At 38.9% G+C, this 23,333-nt stretch overlaps 1 long non-coding RNA gene across 1 annotated transcript; it reads left to right on the forward strand.

The window, feature by feature from the left end:
* Window positions 1–2,286: 2,286 nt before the first annotated feature.
* LOC137276961 (uncharacterized) lies at window positions 2,287–3,823 on the forward strand. Its single transcript, XR_010956601.1, has 2 exons — window positions 2,287–2,474; window positions 3,657–3,823. It is a non-coding gene; the product is annotated as an uncharacterized lncRNA (long non-coding RNA).
* The last annotated feature ends 19,510 nt before the right edge of the window (window positions 3,824–23,333 follow it).

Here is a 23,333-nt window from a genome sequence, read left to right on the forward strand (position 1 = left end):
TGAGGGTCAAATTAAAGTTAAATGATAAGAAAATCATGAAATATGTTCATTGCACAGCAGAACATGTCACAAACCCTTGTTTTAAATGTAAACATTGAAGCATATGGTCAGTTCTGTCTGTCTGACCCATTTTGCATGTGAATCAACTTAATTTTCTTTCCTTATTTTAAAAAAAATCCCCCTTTTTAACACATATGACTTTCAAAATTATTTTTTGTTTTATCTGCAACTGTCTCATTGCTGTTTTGGATTTTATGATTTGACATTTAATGTAATAGCAACATTATTTTCAGCTTGCAGAATGCCTGTTGATGAATGGGGAGGTGTGTATGCACACATACAGCAGAAACAGAAGCCTTCACATACAATGTGGTATTTCGACAAGCCGGTCTGAAGTCTGTTGTTGACTGCGTCTAATCAAGCACACGCCCTTTTCTTCGATATGTCTTACCACCTTGTAGCAGTTGCAGTACTTGGATATGTAGGTACGTACAGTACATTTAAGTACCCCAGTCCAGTTAAAACACCACAATGTCTGACTGGTAACTTCCCCCACTCGGTCGTCGTCATCCATTGGAAGTTTCTGACCATGATCTCTTAATGCCTCACTGTGCAGTATTTCTTTTTGCCAGACATGAATTAAGGGCTGTACATGAACCCAAGAAGTTGATTAGATGTAAATAATAACAATTGACCCTTGTAGAGTGGGTCTGACCAGAAATTTTATTGACATGAGAGTGTGTGATGTCTTTAAATTATCTCCCTTGTTTACCCATATACAATATGTCTTCTTGTCACCCAGTAACCCATAAATTATTGCAGAGAAACACTGGTTTTAGCTGATACTGTCAAATACTGTTAACTGTGAATAGAAATATTCAGTTTTGGGCAGGTTAACCAATAAATTTCCAAAATTATGAGGATATTTCCACTTTGTACCCTCTAAACTGGCTTATACATGAAACTGTCCAGTCTAACAACCTCAAAACAATTCACAGTAAATAGTTTTGATTTCCTGGAAGTTTTTAAAAGTCTTAGCTTGATGAATCAATAGAGTCAAGCATAAGTTCCTATCATGCTGTGGTCAAAAAGTGATTTCATCTGTTTAAGGGGTCATTTGCCTTGATCGACGAACAGGCGGCAGGGTACTCTGATCAGTGTTCCAGACAGCTAGGCATTATGCATCTCCTCACTTAGTACTTTTTGACAAACTTCATCAACCAGCCTTACATATGTCAAGATTCTAAAGCTGCTTAATGTGAAATCTCCCCAATATCTGGCCTATAGTCCATGATTTTGGTCGTTCAAAATATATTCTGGGTTGATATGATCTAGGCAGCCCCAGTCATGTATGGAATCAACCCATGACCCCCTTCTTTTGTGAAATAGGAGTGAACTCCCATGGTATATACATGATTTGAAAACTTTCTCTATGAAAGCAGAAATGCATTTTTGCAAAGCTTTGATGAAGTAGACATGATGTAACTCTTACACCTCTATCAGTGCAGCAAATCTCTTTATTCTTTTGCCATAATAGATATGTTGGACAGAAAAAAATATTGAGGTTTCATGCAGTTTTATTTTTTTTCTGAGAAGTTTCATGTATGTACAGTACATAAATCACAGATTGGCCTTGTGCAGATGCAGACCATTTTTTCTACATGTAGGGTTCGAGCACATTTCAGTAATTCATACTTTACATGCTTTCCTGTGTTTATTTCACCATGGAAACAAGTCAGTATGAATGTGGAGGCAAATTTAAAGGTAATGGGAGTAAAGATGGGGCTGTATTGAATGGAATAGATTGTTCTAGTGTTGTGAATATGAACGTTGCTTCGTTTTGAGGCCAAACAGTGGTAATAGACCCCTATGGTGAGTTCTACCTTTGATTAATGGTTACCTGCTTCTAAATTTGTTGGAACTGATGAATTTGACAACAAAGTAAGCCAAAATCAACACTATTATAACAATGTGAGTGTCTGAGGTTATCCCCTGAGGGTCAAATTAAAGTTAAATGATAAGAAAATCATGAAATATGTTCATTGCACAGCAGAACATGTCACAAACCCTTGTTTTAAATGTAAACATTGAAGCATATGGTCAGTTCTGTCTGTCTGACCCATTTTGCATGTGAATCAACTTAATTTTCTTTCCTTATTTTAAAAAAAATCCCCCTTTTTAACACATATGACTTTCAAAATTATTTTTTGTTTTATCTGCAACTGTCTCATTGCTGTTTTGGATTTTATGATTTGACATTTAATGTAATAGCAACATTATTTTCAGCTTGCAGAATGCCTGTTGATGAATGGGGAGGTGTGTATGCACACATACAGCAGAAACAGAAGCCTTCACATACAATGTGGTATTTCGACAAGCCGGTCTGAAGTCTGTTGTTGACTGCGTCTAATCAAGCACACGCCCTTTTCTTCGATATGTCTTACCACCTTGTAGCAGTTGCAGTACTTGGATATGTAGGTACGTACAGTACATTTAAGTACCCCAGTCCAGTTAAAACACCACAATGTCTGACTGGTAACTTCCCCCACTCGGTCGTCGTCATCCATTGGAAGTTTCTGACCATGATCTCTTAATGCCTCACTGTGCAGTATTTCTTTTTGCCAGACATGAATTAAGGGCTGTACATGAACCCAAGAAGTTGATTAGATGTAAATAATAACAATTGACCCTTGTAGAGTGGGTCTGACCAGAAATTTTATTGACATGAGAGTGTGTGATGTCTTTAAATTATCTCCCTTGTTTACCCATATACAATATGTCTTCTTGTCACCCAGTAACCCATAAATTATTGCAGAGAAACACTGGTTTTAGCTGATACTGTCAAATACTGTTAACTGTGAATAGAAATATTCAGTTTTGGGCAGGTTAACCAATAAATTTCCAAAATTATGAGGATATTTCCACTTTGTACCCTCTAAACTGGCTTATACATGAAACTGTCCAGTCTAACAACCTCAAAACAATTCACAGTAAATAGTTTTGATTTCCTGGAAGTTTTTAAAAGTCTTAGCTTGATGAATCAATAGAGTCAAGCATAAGTTCCTATCATGCTGTGGTCAAAAAGTGATTTCATCTGTTTAAGGGGTCATTTGCCTTGATCGACGAACAGGCGGCAGGGTACTCTGATCAGTGTTCCAGACAGCTAGGCATTATGCATCTCCTCACTTAGTACTTTTTGACAAACTTCATCAACCAGCCTTACATATGTCAAGATTCTAAAGCTGCTTAATGTGAAATCTCCCCAATATCTGGCCTATAGTCCATGATTTTGGTCGTTCAAAATATATTCTGGGTTGATATGATCTAGGCAGCCCCAGTCATGTATGGAATCAACCCATGACCCCCTTCTTTTGTGAAATAGGAGTGAACTCCCATGGTATATACATGATTTGAAAACTTTCTCTATGAAAGCAGAAATGCATTTTTGCAAAGCTTTGATGAAGTAGACATGATGTAACTCTTACACCTCTATCAGTGCAGCAAATCTCTTTATTCTTTTGCCATAATAGATATGTTGGACAGAAAAAAATATTGAGGTTTCATGCAGTTTTATTTTTTTTCTGAGAAGTTTCATGTATGTACAGTACATAAATCACAGATTGGCCTTGTGCAGATGCAGACCATTTTTTCTACAGGTTCCACTACACTATATCAATATCACATGCTGCCCGAGCGAGGACCGTATGGAAACAACTCAAACGGACAGAGGCCTGTGACAGCTGTGATTGGATGAAATAGTGTAAGATGTGTATGTGTTTTAAAAGCACATCCACCCTGTTATTAAAACTGACCACAATTTTAAGTATTTAGTGCTGTCATTTTTATCACCATGGGTTATGCTTATGTGTGTACCTATATTTTGAAGTAGGTGACATTCGGTGCGGAGCTGGGGGTTGATGTGTTCCGCTTCCTGTGCTTGGCAAATGTGCCGGACAAGTTGGCCACAACTTGTGTTTTATTGTAGTTTAGAGGCCAGACAGTGCCCATGTGTACATGGAATGGCTGTTGATAGCCTGGATATTTTTAAAAAAAATATAAGGTTACTATAGAAGTCTATGGGAAAACATTTGGTGTTGTGTAACCTGTAGGGTTCGAGCACATTTCAGTAATTCATACTTTACATGCTTTCCTGTGTTTATTTCACCATGGAAACAAGTCAGTATGAATGTGGAGGCAAATTTAAAGGTAATGGGAGTAAAGATGGGGCTGTATTGAATGGAATAGATTGTTCTAGTGTTGTGAATATGAACGTTGCTTCGTTTTGAGGCCAAACAGTGGTAATAGACCCCTATGGTGAGTTCTACCTTTGATTAATGGTTACCTGCTTCTAAATTTGTTGGAACTGATGAATTTGACAACAAAGTAAGCCAAAATCAACACTATTATAACAATGTGAGTGTCTGAGGTTATCCCCTGAGGGTCAAATTAAAGTTAAATGATAAGAAAATCATGAAATATGTTCATTGCACAGCAGAACATGTCACAAACCCTTGTTTTAAATGTAAACATTGAAGCATATGGTCAGTTCTGTCTGTCTGACCCATTTTGCATGTGAATCAACTTAATTTTCTTTCCTTATTTTAAAAAAAATCCCCCTTTTTAACACATATGACTTTCAAAATTATTTTTTGTTTTATCTGCAACTGTCTCATTGCTGTTTTGGATTTTATGATTTGACATTTAATGTAATAGCAACATTATTTTCAGCTTGCAGAATGCCTGTTGATGAATGGGGAGGTGTGTATGCACACATACAGCAGAAACAGAAGCCTTCACATACAATGTGGTATTTCGACAAGCCGGTCTGAAGTCTGTTGTTGACTGCGTCTAATCAAGCACACGCCCTTTTCTTCGATATGTCTTACCACCTTGTAGCAGTTGCAGTACTTGGATATGTAGGTACGTACAGTACATTTAAGTACCCCAGTCCAGTTAAAACACCACAATGTCTGACTGGTAACTTCCCCCACTCGGTCGTCGTCATCCATTGGAAGTTTCTGACCATGATCTCTTAATGCCTCACTGTGCAGTATTTCTTTTTGCCAGACATGAATTAAGGGCTGTACATGAACCCAAGAAGTTGATTAGATGTAAATAATAACAATTGACCCTTGTAGAGTGGGTCTGACCAGAAATTTTATTGACATGAGAGTGTGTGATGTCTTTAAATTATCTCCCTTGTTTACCCATATACAATATGTCTTCTTGTCACCCAGTAACCCATAAATTATTGCAGAGAAACACTGGTTTTAGCTGATACTGTCAAATACTGTTAACTGTGAATAGAAATATTCAGTTTTGGGCAGGTTAACCAATAAATTTCCAAAATTATGAGGATATTTCCACTTTGTACCCTCTAAACTGGCTTATACATGAAACTGTCCAGTCTAACAACCTCAAAACAATTCACAGTAAATAGTTTTGATTTCCTGGAAGTTTTTAAAAGTCTTAGCTTGATGAATCAATAGAGTCAAGCATAAGTTCCTATCATGCTGTGGTCAAAAAGTGATTTCATCTGTTTAAGGGGTCATTTGCCTTGATCGACGAACAGGCGGCAGGGTACTCTGATCAGTGTTCCAGACAGCTAGGCATTATGCATCTCCTCACTTAGTACTTTTTGACAAACTTCATCAACCAGCCTTACATATGTCAAGATTCTAAAGCTGCTTAATGTGAAATCTCCCCAATATCTGGCCTATAGTCCATGATTTTGGTCGTTCAAAATATATTCTGGGTTGATATGATCTAGGCAGCCCCAGTCATGTATGGAATCAACCCATGACCCCCTTCTTTTGTGAAATAGGAGTGAACTCCCATGGTATATACATGATTTGAAAACTTTCTCTATGAAAGCAGAAATGCATTTTTGCAAAGCTTTGATGAAGTAGACATGATGTAACTCTTACACCTCTATCAGTGCAGCAAATCTCTTTATTCTTTTGCCATAATAGATATGTTGGACAGAAAAAAATATTGAGGTTTCATGCAGTTTTATTTTTTTTCTGAGAAGTTTCATGTATGTACAGTACATAAATCACAGATTGGCCTTGTGCAGATGCAGACCATTTTTTCTACAGGTTCCACTACACTATATCAATATCACATGCTGCCCGAGCGAGGACCGTATGGAAACAACTCAAACGGACAGAGGCCTGTGACAGCTGTGATTGGATGAAATAGTGTAAGATGTGTATGTGTTTTAAAAGCACATCCACCCTGTTATTAAAACTGACCACAATTTTAAGTATTTAGTGCTGTCATTTTTATCACCATGGGTTATGCTTATGTGTGTACCTATATTTTGAAGTAGGTGACATTCGGTGCGGAGCTGGGGGTTGATGTGTTCCGCTTCCTGTGCTTGGCAAATGTGCCGGACAAGTTGGCCACAACTTGTGTTTTATTGTAGTTTAGAGGCCAGACAGTGCCCATGTGTACATGGAATGGCTGTTGATAGCCTGGATATTTTTAAAAAAAATATAAGGTTACTATAGAAGTCTATGGGAAAACATTTGGTGTTGTGTAACCTGTATACACGACGTGTACATAGTGGTACAACATACACGACTGGACCAATCGTCTTACACGACGTCGTGTATATTGTGGTACAATATACACGACTGGATAATTTCCTTCCCCGCTTTGCAAGACGCGCTGTGATTGGTAGATTGCTTGTACACCGGTTACAAGCCCTTGTGCCCCCGGAGGACAAGCGCTACACTGAACTGGGCTCTGTCTCGTATTTTATTATCGCAATATTATATTTTTGGTTCTCGAATGTCTTTTTAAATAAATATTGTCCAATAGTAGGGCTACGGAACTGATCTCCACAATGTATTCAGGCATTCCGTAGATATTTTACGGGAACGCCAAGTTCACTCAGCCTCAAAAACGAGAGAGAGAGAGAGAGAGAGAGAGAGAGACGCATATCACACGCATTCATTTCTCAGTTGGAAAGTAGAACATGCCTCCGCCTTATCAGCACTCACTATTAAATTTTGAAAGTGCTGCTTTTATACTTGTACTTTAATGCAATTTCACCAAACCGTAAGCAGACATAACCGCCAATATTCATTCAAATCCATGATATGTTTACCTTTGTAAATCTCCTCACAAGATGAAGGGGTCAACTCTTGTATCAGACTCACATATACATCCAGTGCTTAAAGCGTCAAGAATGTACACGATCAGTTATAATGATAATGGCCATTAGTAACACATGCTAGAGATACAAATATTTTCTTTTGTAAATTCTGTGGAAACGCTGTGCTTAATATGTCACGAATGGTCATGATGAACATAGTACCATATTTATTATTTACTATTTCTTACTTACTTTCATCTTATATCTCTTTTGAACTTGTAATAAATATACTGAATAAACATAACCATTTGTCTAATTGATTCTTCTGGGCTGATCCATTGGTATCAGCTTGGGCATTAGATATGCACTGAACCAGACATGTTGATGTTTTAAGGCTATATAAAAAAAGTGAAATATTATTTGTGAGCGTAACAAGTTTTTATTGTCATTTTAAAAATAATAAGTCTGACTTTGCCTCGTCCCCTTCATACATTTGTGCACTATAAGAATCAGTGTCTGTAAGAACGAGCTGGACTGAATCTACAACTCATTAACATGTGCTAAACTTTCCAAGCGGTATTTCTTAGAGAGAAAAAATAAAAATGTTTCCCTCCCTCGTCACTTTTTTCTATCAAAAATTAAAAAACAAGGTCCAACCGCCCTCGTCACGTTTGAAAAACATGTGCCCGAGAAACGTTTAATTAATTTTATATGCAGCCTAAGCTGGTGTAATACAAAGGTATCCGCTGCAGTAGGTATCTTGTACAACACTAGAGTATTGATTATAGAAGGTAAGTAGTACGTATAAGCTATCCATAATCTGTCATATAGACCAAAAATTACATAAATATGTCCAAGAAAACTCATGCAAGTGTAGAATATGTGGCAAGTCTATATTTTCACAGTTTCATAATATGTATTGTGTCTGGGGGTTTGGGGCGGGCGCATTGCATTGTTTCTTTAAACATATTTTATTCATGAAAATATACAAGTCATGAATGGACGAACGTCGCTCCCATGTTAAAATATAGAGATACAAGCAAGTATAGAATGAGCTGACACAATAATGATACAATTGCTATATATCAGCATATATCAGTTGGGACGCATACAGTACTTTGTCCAATTTTACTGCGCATTCCTGTACCCGTAACTAAGTGTTTGCACGTATTTCATCTGCCAACGGATTCTTGTATTCTTTTAAGCGTACATGGTCGTGTACTGAACACTAGGGGTTGTGACAACACTTAAAGCGTCAGTATAGTTGGGCTCGATACCGACACCTCAAACTTGCTAGATAACGAGCCTGGTGCCTCATCCAGATCGCCCACCATGCACGCACACGCTGTTACCATAAATGTGTTCAAGTTTCACGTGCGAAAATAATAGCGAGGTTGAGGACTTTCTCCTACTTAAAACAAAGTTCGATCAAGCGTATAACTCAAACCAATGTTCTTGTGATATTCACGAGCCAAACTAATGGAGGACTGTTCTAGCTGTACATGGCCATGACCAAACGTGTCGTTAAAACACGCAAATAAACATGATCAACTATGGGAGGGCGGGGGTTATATATTCACGTACATCATGACACGTACATCAGTGAACATCGTGGGACTCGGTAGGCCTTTGCAGTATCAGTGTATGAGTGATTCCGACATCAGTAGATATAAATTTCATTCTACAGCACAGACAATAGAAACTATGTCAAAACAATGGTAAAACAATGCGGTAATTAGTTAAAACAATAGCCCATGACCACATCCCTCATCCCTCATCCCTCATTTCGTGCTCCAATTAGCAAAGACAATAAAACCAGTGACCGTAAATCCCTCATCCCTCATTTATCCCTCATCCCTCATCCCTCATCCCTCATTTGTCCCACATTTCATCCCAAAAATAGCTACACGTGACAGTCATTATCTAATCATATCAATTTCATTAAGCCTAGTGATACATAATATCACCATGATGAAAAGAAGTTAATGATGTTTAAGGAGAAATTATCAATGGATGTTTCACGCTATAGTTGATGGTTATTTGTTACAAAACGATTGGAATGCTGTCTATTCAAATAAGTTGTTTATACAGAACAGTCACGACAGGGTGGCATGACCGGTTGATACCCAGTGCACGGTGTACTCTATATATAGAATCAACAAACCAGGGGTAGCATGACTGGATGATGAAACTTAAACCTTTGAATAGTGCCATGTCATGATTAGTCATCCCTTTCACATTCTTTTTTTAAAAAACACACGTTCCACTACGTCTATAAATCTACCAATGAGCGATGGTGATTATTGTGTGTTGTCCAATGACATAGTTTGAATTCACCAATAGATGTGCGCATGCTCGCATCCATCACTGCTTACAGCAATGTTATTCCAACTGAGTACAAGCAACAGACAAGGTGTGCCTTTGCTGAACAGACATCATAGGAACAAGAGTTACAGATCGGTTCGTATTCTTTTATACAAAATCTTCACCATTTAGCCAACACTATCCTGTTAGGATTGAAGTTGATGGTAAAATCTTCAACTGTGCTGAGCAGTATTATATGTACATGAAGGCAATATTACGTTTGACGATGTGGTTACAGCTGAACACATTTTAAGAGCCTCTTCTGCTGTTATGCAGAAGAGATTAGGAAGATGTGTGAAAAACTTTATTCAACACAAATGGGATGTTGTGAGTTACCATGTTGTGAAGAAAGTTACCCTGGCTAAGTTTACTCAGTCTTCCACTCTTCGACATGCATTAATGAACACCTCCACAAAAATATTAGCTGAAGCCAGTCCATATGATAGACGGTGGGGTGTTGGACTCTCTCTTCACCGTCCCAAGCTATTAAATCCATCTAACTGGAGGGGACAAAACTGGTTGGGGAAAGCTTTGATGGAGGTCAGACAAGAGCTTATGGACAAAGTTGTTGAGAGTGAAAAGTGTTAAATTCTTGTTTACAGTCAACTGAATGGTAAAGCAGCTTTCTATTCCTGGAAGCAAGTTCTACAATCATCACACACCTTGCACGAAACAGTTGTCATGCAATCTAACGAATGGTTTCAAGATCGCAGTGAATGTGTCAACGATGCTAAGAGAAAGTTTCAAGATGATTCTAGGTCAACGAAAAGAATCATCATCAAGAAGACAAGAAAACTGTTCTTGTGTGTCGACGAAGTTGATAGTGGAAATCACATAAAGCATGCGGAAAATCTTCTCACTTTGTGTTACACTTTGGAACTGGCTAAGATTCTTAGACGGTTATCCTGTGATTTGTGTTTTGGATGTATGTTTGAACCTGAGGGAGAACTGGTGCACACGTGTAAGCACATGCTAGAACAGGATCACGTTGATGGTCTTTTCATGACGGCCATGAGTGAAATAAATTATGAACACGTGATTGATAAATGGTTGCAAGTATTTAGTGATGACACATCTCTGAATTACGTGAACATAGTTTCATACCGCTGCAAAGACTTTCGGGACACTCATTTTAAAACATCAGAGTGGCTTCATGATCTGAAGCAACGTGTGGTTAAGATGCTGTTGTTAGAAAATCGCTTTCAATAATTGTGAATGTATACATGAATGAATTCTATTAATTAAAGCATATGTTCCTTCGTATTCGTACCTTCATGTTATATATTGCCTGTTACAACTGGTTTCATTCAGTACGTGTGTGAGTTCACAAAAGATGAACAGGGTATTGTTAGAGAGGCACGAAAAAGCATTAGAAAAGTATTATTATGACCCTCACAATCCAGGAGCCTACTATGGTCCGTCCAAACTCCGACGGGTATTGAAGACAACACCTCAACCTGATGTTAAGCTCAGGAAGGTGAAATGGTTTGTCAACAACCAAGATCCTTACAGTTTACACAAACCAGTCAAGCATAGATTTAAAAGGATGAAAGTCAGAGTGAATTCCATTGACGAAATGTGGGATGTGGACCTTGCTGATCTTTCACGCTACAGCAAAGAAAATGAGGGTATCCGGTATTTGCTTGTCGTGATTGACATACTGAGTAGGTTTACTTTTGTCCTTCCTTTGGAAAATAAAAGGCCAGAGTCCGTGTTGAAAGCCTTTAAAAAATACTTCAAGAAAGAAAACCAAGAAATGTACGCGTAGATGGTAGTAGTGAGTTTAAGGGAGTGTTCAAATCTTTTTTGGAAAAACAAAATATTACCATTACTATTGCACGCAACGAAAACATTAAAAGTAATTATGTGGAACGCTTCAACAGAACACTGAAGTCGTTGATCACACGTTACATGACACGTAAGAACACCAAGCATTATCTCAGTGTTCTACCTGATTTGGTGTACAACTACAATAACACCCCACATTCGTCTTTACCCCTTCTATCACCTGCTCAAGTCAATAAAAGCAATGAATTGAAAGTTTGGCAACACTTGTATGTCAAACCCTTGTTGAAGTCAAAGGAAAAAAAAGGTCAAGTGATAAAGAAATACAGATATAAAGTTGGTGATCTTGTTCGCATCCCATACCTGAGGAAACCGTTCAGCAAAGAACTTGATCTGAAGTGGACGGAAGAACTTTTCAAAGTAACAGAACGTTTCAAGAAACAAGACATACCTCTGTACAGAATTAAAGATTTTCATGGTGAACTTATTAAAGGGAGTTTTTACACTGCCGAACTGCAAAAGGTTAACAAAGGAGACGATATTGAGTGGCAAGTGGAAAAGATCTTAAAGAAGAAACGCATGAGAGGAAAAACGTATGTTTTGGTTCGTTGGTTAGGTTGGCCTAGTTCTTTTGATTCATATGTGGAAGAAAGTCAACTGAAAAACCTATGATGGAGAAATATGTGTTTCTCAAGAGTTCTGACACAAAAAATTCTTATTTCAAGGATAACAGCCCTTATCATTTTCGCATTAAGCTCAATCAAAGACTGCTGTTTGATGGATTTTGGGTCGTGTCTTTATCCGAGTTAAACTTTGGAAAGATAGACCTCACTCATGTGAACGATCCTTATGTAGATATACTGTGTAACCTGTGCGATAGTTCACTGGTGGGTAATACCCAGTTACCACTGTTAAGACGCATTGATCTGAGGAATGGACCCAACTTTTCCTTTGCTAATGAATACAATATCCATGTGATGGTCAAAGAGTCACCTGACATTGAAATCTGTATAAAAGCGAGCAGTGGAAGACCACTGTCATTCTTGAAAGAGCAGACTTATGCAACACTTCACTTGAGACGTTATCCCTTTGCTGACTGAACATGGATTCCCTCCCTCTGTATATCCCAGATTATAGCAAATGGCAGAATTACTTCAAGAAACACATGACAAGTACTTCTCCTGTTGTGAATGGAAAAGCTCCCCCTAAAGTTATTCCATCTCACCGATCTGTTTCTCAACCGGAAGAACCTAAAATCGAACTGCAGATGACTTCAGAACAACAAAGTGTTGTGGAGAGAGCGGATGCTAAAGAAAAGCGTCATAGGTCTTTAAAAAGAGCTGCAGGTGAACAGATTGCCACAACCAAGAAGATACGTCAGACAAGTAACATCGCCTCCAAGACAGCTAATGTGCTCAAGTGTACTCCTGTGAAAGAAAACGACATCTTCAGTTGAGCATCATGTCTTTATTGAATAGCAAAACTTTTGAAGAGTTGGTACCGGATTCGCTCAACCTATTTACCTTACCTCCATATCAGACCAGTATCCAGCAACACTATTTTGTAGATGTACGCCCACTCAGTCAAATTAATGACTCTTCTCCACTGGAATTTCACATATCCAATTCGGGTAGTGATTACATTGATTTGAAGCGAACAAAACTGCATGTAAAACTCAAAGTCACCCATGCGGATGGATCGGTATTGGATGCAGACGAACACGTGGCACCTGTCAGTTTGCTTTTGCAGGCACTGTTTTCTCAAATTTCAGTGTATATGCAGAACCAGTTGGTGTCTTCGACCAACAATCATTATGCTTACAAGAGCATGATGAAGACCTTGCTAAACTATGGAGCTGATGCGAAAAGCTCTCAAATGACATCGCAGCTGTTTTACAAAGATGAGGGTGAAGATAATGATGCCATTGAAACAACTGATTGTGTCACTGGAACCAATTACGGTTTGATTGCACGTGGTACCTACATCAAGAAGAGCAATGAACTGACCATGTCTGGACCTTTGTATGAAGATGAGCTTAGCATGAAAAGACATTTAATCAATGGAGTAGATTTGACTTTGAAATTGTACAGATCATCACCTACTTTCTGTTTGATGAGCGGTAAAGCCAACCAAGAGTATACCATTGAGCTACTCGATGCTTATCTTCAAGTATGCAAACTCAAAGTCAACCCGGCGCTGATTCTAGCTCACAACACCCTGTTCGAAAATAACTCCAATGCACTCTACCCTTTCACCAAGTCTGAGGTCAAGGTCAACAGCATCCTCGTTTCTCAACTGACGCATACCATTGATAATGTGTCCAACCCCATTGCTAATCGTTACATCATCGCCTTTGTGGAAAGCAAGAGTTTGAATGGGTCATATGACAAGAATCCTTTCAACTTTCAATCCAGCATGCTCAAAACTGTCAGTCTCTATGTAAATGGTGTCAGTGTACCTGGACGTCCAACTCGAGCTGATGATGTGAACAGCTACGTAAACATGTTTGATGGCATGGGGTTTTGGAGAGAAAATCGAGGAAATTTCATATCCAGGGGAGAATTTTTGTTAGGAAATGCACTGTTAGTCTTTGAACTGGAAGAGTTGTGTGGAGAATCCGAGTACCTCAATCTGGTGAAGACTGGAAATGTGCGGTTGGAAATCGAGTTCAAAGCTGCACTAATCAAAACGCCGAGGTGCATCATTCTCAGTGAAAGAAACTCCATCATCGAAATCGATCAAGCGCGAAACGTCTTCATCAAGTAAACAGAGATGAAAGCTTCACAGCTGATGTGCGCCCTTCAGTGTGATTCAACCTTACAGACTCACGTCTTGGGGGTGTATGCCAGAGATACGCTTCCTATAATCGCACCTTTCATGCAAAGATAAGGTGTAAGATTTATTGTGAATACTGAGTCCAGTCAGAACAGTGGTCGCCACTGGGTTGCTATGTACTTTAAAAACAATACAGCAGAATTCTTCGATAGTTTAGCAGATCCTGTTGATGTTACATTTGATCGCTATTTAAAGACTTATGCTGGTTCTTACTTACGCAGTAATCACCGGTTACAATCTGTGAATTCAAATGTGTGTGGGTTCTATTGTTTGTACTATGTATTATGTAAATTTAAAGCATGCCAGAGTCTACACCATATACTTCATCAGTTTGATGTACACAACTTCATGTGGAATGACGGCTTTGTATCTGAATATGTTTGTAATTATTTCAAATACTGCTCTGCTTCTTGTCTAGATTGTAACTGATGTTATATCTATGTATGAAAAAAAATATCAATAAAATTAGTGTAGATGAGATTAGGTTTGTGTTGTGTATAAATACCACAGTATCAAGCCTAGTATTGCAGTTCTGTGCTAAAGAGCGATCTGAATACATCATGGGAGAATGTGTGTTACCATTTCAAACTCCTACTACAATATCGGTTGTGGGAGGATCTTCAAGTGGGAAAACCTTTTGGGTTGCACAGCTCTTAAAACAAGCTAGCTGCATGTTCGATCCACCACCCAACCTGATTGTGTATTGCTATGCCGTGTGGCAGGATGCCTACAGCGAACTTGAGAGGACGATTCCCAACATTCGATTTAAAGATGCACTACCTACAGAAGAGGAGTTAAAATCATATTCTTCGGAATCCGATAAACGGTGTGTACTGGTAGTAGATGACTTCATGCAAGACATTTGTAAGAACCCTCTGTTTTTACATCTTTATACCACACTATCTCATCATCTGGGAATTACTGTCATTAACATTCAACAGTCAGCCTTTCCTAAAGGCGATTGTAACAGAACCATGTCTCTAAACACCCATTACTTTGTTCTGTTGTCTAACCCGCGTTCAGCACATGAATACAGAATTTTGGCATCGCAAATATTTCCAGGTCAAATTAAATATTTTATGGAATCCTTCCAAGATGCAGTTGGGAGAAAACAATATGGGTATCTTGTTTTGGATGCTTCACCCCATGCTGATGAACGCTATGGACGTTTACGCACAAACATATTTCCTGATGATGAAGTATGTACAGTCTACTTACAACAGTCCCAGAAGTAGGACTGAAATGATATATTCGTCTCTCTACAAGTGTTTTCATCATTTCACACTCACCGCTGAAGTTGAACAGAACCATGGATGTGTGCGGACGGTTCAATGATGTGCTCGCAGACTGTGTTGAAACAGAGCGTTACACTGAGGAGTATGGCTATAAGTTTAGTGACGGATTGAAGTCGTTCAACAACTGGCCTGTTCAAATGAAACAGTCGCCAAAAGCCATGGCTGAAGCAGGATTTATTTACACAGGACAGTCTGATAAAGTCTACTGCTTCAAATGTAGGCTTCGTGTACATCAATGGATACCCGATGATGATCCCATGACTGAACACTTCAGACTGTCTCCACACTGTAACTATATACACATGGTGTCTGAACCCATGGATACCAAGAAAGGTTAGAAGTGAGCAACTTTGAATAAATATTAATCACCGTAGTTTTTCAAACTGACAACCTTCCATATAACAACCAATTCACGTCACTTCAGCCATAGTACAGTCAGCCCTCCCTCAGAATGTATGCAGTGAAAGAAAGGAATTGTCTGATCAACATTATCGAAAAACACAGAAAGGATGATGCAACATTGAAAGAAACAGCTTCTCGAATGTTGTTTACAGTGTCAGTGTGGGGAGACGATTACGCTGCTTTACAAACAGAACATCACTATGACTCATGGACTGAAGTCATTAAAGACTTCTTGTGGAATAACAGACTGTGTCCCAACATATTAGATGAAGACATATGGATAGATGGAAGGGTAGACTACGAATGTTTCTGTAGTGAAAACGAGCGAGTGGTTGCTAATAATATTTTTCGAAAGGCTATGTCTTTACAAGATTACGAAGACTCAAAACACAGTACCACTGTGTCTGTTAAGGGTGAAGATTTGTTGGAAAGTTGGCAAAGAGATCCTCCTCATGATTGTAGTCAGTGCAAAGACGATGACAACAAAGAAGATGCGATTTTGGGTTTCTAGATAAATAACACTAACCAAAGATGTGTGTCTTCATTTGAGAGTGGAACAGCTACCCTACAGCATCAACATGAGTGGTCTGCTCCAAAAACATTCAACTTTTCTTATGATGTTGGAACAAGCTAGTATCAGGCAAAGAAAGGCTTTGTTAATACATGCCTCACGTGAACAGCTTATGTCAGTGATTACTCTTATATTTAACATTTTGAGAGGAATCATACCCTTACCACACAGTGATAAAATGCGTCTCTCACGCTACAAGAAGTGCATTCGATCTTTAGCCAGCAAGACAGTTAGTAGTCGCGAGAAACGTGAGCTGATTCTGACACATCATTCGGTTCTACCCATTTGCATAAAATCCTTTCAAGTATACCTCTCATCGATTCACAATGAGCAAGCCTATGGTTCTTCTGACAAGAGAGACCTACCAGAGGTTGATGAACAATCAAGAAGAACAGATTCTTCCTCAGACAGCGAATCAGATACTGAATCAGAATCCTCTGACGAGACAAGATCTGAAGATGATGAATCATAATAAGGGTTCTAGTGATGAAACGGTTGCATCTGTCATGGAACATAACATGGACTTTATGCTTCGTGTCCCCGAGCAGATCATTCGAGGGGTTTCGTCTACAAAGACCATTGGGAAGTTAATGAGCTTGTGGATATTTGTGAAAGAAAATATTCTGAATGGTCAAATAGGACTAAGAGGAGATCTAAGACTTGTGTTACCTAATGGTGAGGTATTACATGGTTCAAATATAGTGGACTTGCTCCGCTTTCTCATCATGAAAGCAGGTGCTGAGAGTCACCGACCAGTGGGATATAGAGAGTTTTATAAACTTTTGAGACATTTACACGTTCCTAAACATCTCATGAAAAGCAGGCAAAATAAAGACAAAAAGAAGAAGACTGTAAATACTTTATATATAAAACGCAAAGCGTCTCATGGTGTGCCTGGTGTGACAAACGTAAGGAAAACAATCGAACCATTTTAATGTACATCCATTCTTCTATACATATTATGTACAAGGAAATAAAAAAATGGATTACTAAATGACTAGTTGGTCTTGTTGTTTATCGTAAATGCATGTTGAGTTTGGTCAGCATCAGCAGTTTCTCTTTTCCTGTGTTGGAAAGCAAACCAGCGTTCAAACTGTTAATGTTGTCATACCAGTCGGTGTATCTATCATGGAAGTCTAGTCTGAGTTGTGTACGTTGATGACGTGCACTTTCTAACATGTTTTGATGAGATATTCCACTCAGAGCTTCTTCAAAATAGCGCTCCACCTTTTCATCACTATTCAGCATCACACACTGGTGATTGATTTGAAACGGATGACCAGTTTCACATCCATAGCAATCGTCTTCACACAATTTGGTGATTTTTGTCTGGAGTTCATTCAGGTAGAGCGTTTTGAGAATAGACTCGAACATTTGACGATGGTGTCTCAAGTCACGTGCACGCTCAAGAGACCGCCTTGTGGTGTTAATTTCACGCACTTCCACAGGATATACAGTGTTAGCAGGGATCACACCCTGTTCCATAAGCCGCTGCAGAACCCTCTGTGCTGCTTGATAAGCAGCCATTCGTGTTCTTCTTAAGGTTTGTCCTTCACGCAGCGTTTCACCATTGAAACCGATCAATCTGTACACATATCTCTGAACATTCATTTTGACGCTGAAAATAAATTAATGATTAGATAAATAGTTAGATAAAAGGAGCAATATATATATAATTAGATAAATTATATATAATGAATGAGTAAAGGAAGCAATATATGGTGAATGAGTAAAGGACTCCATACATGGCAAATGCGTAAAGGAAGCACATACCTGTTGAGCACTGTTTTCTTGTGGAAAGATGTCTTCACATACATAGTGAATGTATACAATTTTTTTAGATTGGTGAATATCCATATGGAACGCTGTGAACAGCATCATCTAACAGATACCTCTTGTCGTCAACTGGTGTCAATGCCACTTTGTGTTCAAATAATGATTGTTTATACATATCATGTCTGAGAAATTTCTTGATGACAGATTTCTTAATGCCTTTAGCTGTCTTTTTTTCGATGACGTTTTTAGATTTTTGCATTAGAAAAGAGTACATTTTGCTTTTTAGTCCCACCCTTTTGGATCATCAGGTGCATAGTTGGAAGTGTCAAACAAATGTTGATTGTATTTCATGAACACATAAGGATCCAAAAGGGGTTCATGTGAAGGTGCATGTACATGCATAAACAAACTGTCCGTGTCCGTCATCAAAAGGTCAAGTCTTTCTGGCCCATACTGCATTTGCATGACATCATAATAGAAAGTGTAAATTTCATATTTGGCTAAATCCAAGATGGTGAAGCCAACAGCAATGGGTTGATCTAAATGTACAGATAATTTCTCCAACTCTACTGCAGTCACGTCTTCTGAAAAAATTTTGATCTGTTTGAAGTTACTTTTAGCTGCACATTTTCGAAGTTTAGATCTCTGTGTTACCAACTGAACTGTTTTATGCTTTCGTTTATTCATGCAGAACCGTCCAAACACACAGTTGTTCATGAGTTTTTAACGATCTTTATCACAGTCATCCTTGGCATTTTTGCGGTTACTCAAATTAAGATCGATGTAAGGTTTCAACCATGCTCCTTGTCTAAATTTTAACACTCTGTGTATTTTTGTACATATCAATCCATGTCTCAGGTACAGCTGTAACGTTTTGAAGTGAACCACGTAGTGGGAACGATCTTTTAGAGTAGTGAAGAGTTTTTTACCGGATGATTTCTTTGAACCTTTACGCAACGATTTTTTGAGTGGGTTGAATTGAGTTAACAGTTTCTGGTGAGCATGTGAAAACTCATCATAGGGAATGTCATCATGTGTAGGAGCCATGGGAAAAGCAGCATGAGCTTTGTGTAAGTGTTTGGGATACAACAAATCGACGTCAAGGATGTAACCTGTATCTCCTTCTGTATCGACAGTTGTCCAGTCAATGCTGTCATACTCTTCAGAACTGATGAAGGGATAGTTTCCAATGGGGAGCGGTTGTAGCATGACTGTTGCATACAGAGAGTTAACATCAAAGTAGAGAAGAAAGGAGGTGTCTTTCAGTGGATCAAAACCCGATAGGTGATAATTGTTAGCAACTGCATATTTCTTACTAATCATAGACACCCCACCACGAATGGAATTTTCAATGAAATTGTAAGTGTCGACATCAGTGAACAGATCAAGTTTGGCATCTGTGATTTTCATAGCAGCATCCAGACAAAAACCTGGCATGGAGTAATAATGACAAATGTCAAGACCATAGTCAGTCAAACACCCTGTTCTGAAGGTCTCTATGATGTCGGTTAATAGCAGCACATCAACACTCACATACAACCGGACAAAGTCGCTCATGGTTTCACAGTCAAACTCCTTCCATAATTCATGAACAAATGTATAGTCTTCCTGACTAATATTTTCATCAGACAAAGAACTGAAGAAGGATGCTTGAGAAGGTAAACAAGTCTCATTCAGTTTTCCCCAGTCATCCATGTATTCATAAGGAAAGGGAAGTTTCCTTGTTAACATGTTTCCATGATGGGGGAAGTGTTCTTTCAAATAGACAAATGAATCCACGCCTTTGTTCAGTTGGTTTTGTGTCAGTGCATCTAAGGAACTTTGCAGAAAGTTGTAACTATCCAAAAAGACCAAATTGTTATCTACTGTAAACGATAGAAACTGTTCTGAGTTGTGAGGGATGACTGTAATGTCTCTGTCACCAAAGTGTTGTGCTACTTCCAGTATCAAGTGAGAATCATAACGTTCAGAGTTATGAAGCATGACAACCACTTTCTTGCGTAACTGAAAATTCAGGTTACATCGATTATGCAAAACTTGTCGAAAAAGTCCTGTCAGGTGATCGTGGTCTAACACTCGATCAGTACCTAACAGTTCACTACACAAACCACAATGAGTAGCATTGGCGATGGTTATCTTATCTTGGACAGTGAGCTGCATGGGTTTGATAGAATCCAACAATGTCTGGATGCTGTCATATTCCCTTAAAATACTTTCAATAAAATGCTCAGCTGCCTGTTCTCCTACATAGGTTTGTACAGGTTTCGAATACCGTTCCTCCGTGCACACCACTTTGTAAGCATAAGCACAAGGTACATGTTTATTCAGTCGTGAACTACCCGGGTTGCTTTCTGGAATGAGCAAGGACTCAAAATCAGCCACGATAACAAACTTGGCTCGTTCTGTTTTGCTTTGAGAACGTAATCTAAACTGATACACCGCATCCTCTGGACTAGGCATAACGACTCTTTGTGCTTTGTCATAACAGTAGTCTTTATGCTTATCCAGACATTGTTGTGATGTATAACACCAAAGACATTTGCGACAGATGAACTGAGTGCGGTTATTACGTTGCTTGTTTCTGACTAACCCACTTAAACTGGTAATGAGACAGTAATGTGTATTTGGTTTAACGTCTACGTCCATGCGTTCATGTTCTTCTAACCCTAGGATGCCTTCAAAATCATCCGACTCACTTTCTTGTGAAAGCAACAACAAATCAATCTTCCTGTTTTCATCTGCATCCAGCCTATTACTGATGTACATGGGATACAAAGTATTATCTTCAAACCCATACACGTTGATACTCAACTCATTGGCTTCTTCAAATCGGGGAATTTGTTTTAAAGTCATGGGAAAGGTGAATCCTTCTAAATTCAAACGGTTTAAATAAGGACGATAATTTCCCTCGCGTTCTTTGTTATGAGAAGCCGGAAACAGTTTTGCTAAAATGCTGTAAGCAAAACAAAGATTATCGCCATTTTTTATGTTGATAATACTTTTGGATTTCTTGACAAGAGTTTGTGGTAGTGGAATATAACTACCACCTTTGAAAGGTTCAAACTTTACCACAGTGAGTTTCAAAAGTACGACGGCGGAGATATTCAAACCAGAATGAACCCCCTCATAATCATCCAGCGTCTGAAGCATCTTCTGTACGGCTTCAAGATACTGTTCATTTAAGTCACTACCCTCTGTAGCTATAGTCATGACACTTCTGAAATAAGCCTCATGGTAACTTGTGCTCTCATCTTCCCGACTAGGTTTGGCCATTCTAATGTGGAGACACAACCCCCATTTTACGGCTTTTTTCTCACGAATTTCATCCTCAATTGTATCAATAACCTGACTTTGTTCACTAATCATGAAATTCAGTGGGTCCGTGCTATTCCGTCCGTCAAAGTCATAGTCTCTAACATCTCCCTGTAGGGAGTGGCTTGAACATGGACGTGAGGCGATATTGGTGGCGGGAGGGGCGTTAGGTGGGGGAGGAGGAGGGACAGATAGCGTAGCCGTTTTAGCCCTTTGTCTACGTTTACCTCTGCCACCACCCGACATGTCATGGTCAGTTTTATGTGTGTGCATTCTTAATGCTTTAGAGGTTGGGAAAGATTGATGATAAGTTTGACAAATATGTTCATCAGGAGCAGATGTTTTACAGTTACATGAATGTCGTTGATAACCGAATTTGCTGTTAAACCTTTCAAAGCAATGTGGACATTGACGACAATAAACAACATTTTCGGAACAACTTTTGACATGACGTTTTAAATTGTCTTCCCGATTAAACGATCGATGGCAATGGTTGCAGGTAAACAATATGCCCACTCGTTCACAGTGTCTCTGATGTCTTAACAAATGACATTTCTGTTTGAAACAATGTCTGCAAATTTCACATTGGAAGACAGGACATGTAGTTTGCTCAGACATTTTGTTATTTGTTGTTATTCACCTACTATAAAATTGGAATACGATTCACTATTGCATGCTTTTTTCTGCGCCAACTTCTTTGTTTATCTGAAATAATTAAAGTTATGATAAAACGTTTCGAACAATGTTTTAAAAAATGATGCACAAAAAAGGCCAAAGACTAAGTATTCTGATTGTTACTCACTTCTCTGTTGCTTGTACGTTCGCTTGAAGAAGTCGAGTCTTGACTGTCTCTAGTCTTTGACGGACTGTTGAAGTGTGTTTCCGGTCGTGCATAACCTTATCCTTTTTATACCGTGTAAGTGCGCTATGTTGCTTGCTATTTCTCATGTCTTGTATCGGAAGAGGGATGCGACTGGGGTCGCCACGTTTTGAAAAAGTGTCACGATTACTTCGCTTCTGTTTTTCAACAGTTCAACGTGGTTGCTCGGTACATGCAGGGACGTTGATACAACGTGTTTTGGAAATGATAGAGGGGTGTGTCGCTCATATATACTGCTCACCATCACTCATGATGTTGTCTTGACTGATATTCTTGTATATGCGCGGATTCACATGGACACTCACACACACAAGCCATCGAACCACATGCGCGCACACAGAGTGAGAAGTCGACACTGCTAGACTATGGGTGAAAGTCCAACAAAGAATAAGAACAAGAGTTTTCAAAGTAATTATTCGTTTTATTAAATTAATAATTCCTTTTCATTCCTGACGACCAAACCTCACCCCGCGTTCAGTGTGGTACGTGTCTTATTACAAGGACGATGTTTGCTGGTGTTGCGGGGAAAGCGTAGGGGACCCGTGCCTGACACTGTGTCACTGCATCAAGAGGATCCCTTGATACCTTCTGACAGCAACAGGAAATGTAGACTAACGCTTAGTTTCTGAATACATATCATTTTGATAGTAACACACAAACACATTCAAGTTCAAAAGGAGCATCAGGGAGACCAGAGATTATAGGGCTTGAGCACTGCAGCTAGGGCTATGGTGTTTGGGAAATAATATGGTTCGGGGGCTGTGAGACAGACTACAAGGGATCTTATTATCTCGGATGGTACGGATCAAGACAGCCACATCGATTGCGAATACACTCAGCACGATCATACATTCAGCACAATCAGCGACAACGTGGTTGTGCAGACTCGTACCACTTCTGAAATAATAAAATTTGTAAGAAGAACTCATGTGTGTAACGGTTTTTAACAGAATTAATGTTAAGTAACTTTACGGTAGGAGTACTACATCATTACATGAGAAGGGGCGTGAT

The sequence above is a fragment of the Haliotis asinina genome, chromosome 3, assembly GCF_037392515.1.
Source record: "Haliotis asinina isolate JCU_RB_2024 chromosome 3, JCU_Hal_asi_v2, whole genome shotgun sequence".
Lineage (NCBI taxonomy): Eukaryota > Metazoa > Mollusca > Gastropoda > Lepetellida > Haliotidae > Haliotis > Haliotis asinina.